Genomic DNA, 2,083 nt, shown 5'->3' with positions numbered 1-2,083 from the left:
CATTGTTGAGGATTTGAAAAAAGGTTAAATCGCAGAAAAGCGAAAGGCTAAAGTCCATGGTCACGGAGGGCATACTATAGTATGTTGTTTTTCTTTTTTTGGTGGTGTGCGGGCTCCATCCAATAACTACACCAGTTGTGATGCAATAGAGTTTGCTGTGACCGTTGTGAATTATGGGTGGTGTGGTCTTTGCCAAGACGGTGGATTGTGGCCCATGCCTTCCTGCTGTTATTTGTCATGTTGGTGTTCTCTATATCTTTTCGTCCTGGGCATGACGTTAAACTGTTCCGTTCGAGAGGACCGGCGACCCTCGAATGTAAACAGCCACGAAAGGAAACTATGTGTGTGTGAGGTGTTCTATCATTTCATTCCAGTACTACTACTTTGGGTAGTGGCTGGACGTTTGTGTAGATATTGAAAAGGAGGGGGCGAGCAGGCTACCTTGTGGTAGGCCGTTCTTTTGGGCTTTCCATTTACTCCTCTGGTCATTTAACTGGACATAGAAGCGCCTGTTGTTGAGGAGGCTTTTCCTGACCATTGTGCGGTGTTGGACAGTGTCGTAGGCAGCAGAGAGATCTCTGAATGCTGCTCCAGTTATTTGTTTTCCCTCAAACCCATCCTCAATGTGTTGGGTGAGGTTGAGCTCTGTCCAGCACAGGACGGGACGGAAACCAGCTTGGTCTTTAGTCAGCTTGGTGTCTATGAGTGGTATGAGGCGTTGGAGTAGCAGCCTCTCTTGTAGGTGATGCAGAGGAGGGAAATGGGTCGGTAGCTCTTTGGGGGTGATGGGTCTTTGCCAGGTTTGGGGATTGCAACCACTTTGGCCTTTCTCCAGACAGAAGGGATGGTTTTCTGTGCCATGCATTTATTCAGTATCCCCACGAGCCAGGTCTTTGCGTTAGGTCCCAGGTGCTGTATCATTTCTGCCAGTATGTCATCAATCCCTGCTGCTTTTCCGGGTTTCAACTTTCCCATTGCAGTTTCGAGTTATTCTAGGTCGAAGGGTTTGGTTTGAGGGCTGGCTGATTGAGGTTGGTCTGATACCACTGTGTGATGGTATTCTCCTGTGGGTCGGTGGCGGTGTTGGTCACAACTGGTGGCCAACAGTCGTAACCAACACCGCCACCGACCCACATAGAATACCATCGCACAGTGGTATCAGACCAACCACAATCAGCCAGTCCTCAAACCAAACCCTTCGACCTAGAAGAACTTGAAACTGCAATGGGAAAGTTGAAACCCGGAAAAGCAGCAGGGATTGATGACATGCTGGAAGAAATGATACAGCACCTGGGACCTAGCGCAAAGACCTGGCTTGTGGGGATGCTGAACACGTGCATGGCACAGAAAACCATCCCTTCTGTCTGGAGAAAGGCCAAAGTGGTTGCAATCCCTAAACCTGGCAAAGACCCATTATCCCCGAAGAGCTACCGACCCATTTCCTTCCTCTGCATCACCTACAAGCTCTATGAGAGGCACTAACATTTCTGAACAGACTATATTTACATCAATATGTCTGGGTCCCCACCTACTCACTCAGGGTTGACGTGTCACACCTGCAGTGATGGGAGGGGCACCAAAATGTGGTGTTTTGATTGGTTGATGGGGGCACTCCCTTAGTATAAAAGTGTATGTTTTGTGTACACATGACCTGATGAAGATCAAATAGATCGAAACGTTGTCAGTATTTCAATACAGAACGTTTTTTTTTACACCTGTGATGTGCGGGCTCCATCCAATACCTACACCAGTTGTGATGCAACAGAGTTTGCTGTGACCGTTGTGAATTATGGGTGGTGTGGTCTTTGCCAAGACGGTGGATTGTGGCTCATGCCTTCCTGCTGTTATTTGTCATGTTGGTGTTCTCTATATCTTTTCGTCCTGGGCATGACGTTAAACTGTTCCGTTCGAGAGGACCGGCAACCCTCGAATGTAAACAGGAGTAGCAGCCTCTCTTGTAGGTGATGCAGAGGAGGGAAATGGGTCGGTAGCTCTTTGGGGATGATGGGTCTTTGCCAGGTTTGGGGATTGCAACCACTTTGGCCTTTCTCCAGACAGAAGGGATGGTTTTCTGTGCCATGCA

This window comes from Protomyctophum parallelum, assembly GCF_964188405.1.
Source record: "Protomyctophum parallelum genome assembly, chromosome: 20".
NCBI lineage: Eukaryota > Metazoa > Chordata > Actinopteri > Myctophiformes > Myctophidae > Protomyctophum > Protomyctophum parallelum.
The sequence above is the reverse complement of the archived record's forward strand: the minus strand, read 5'-3'. Positions refer to the sequence as shown.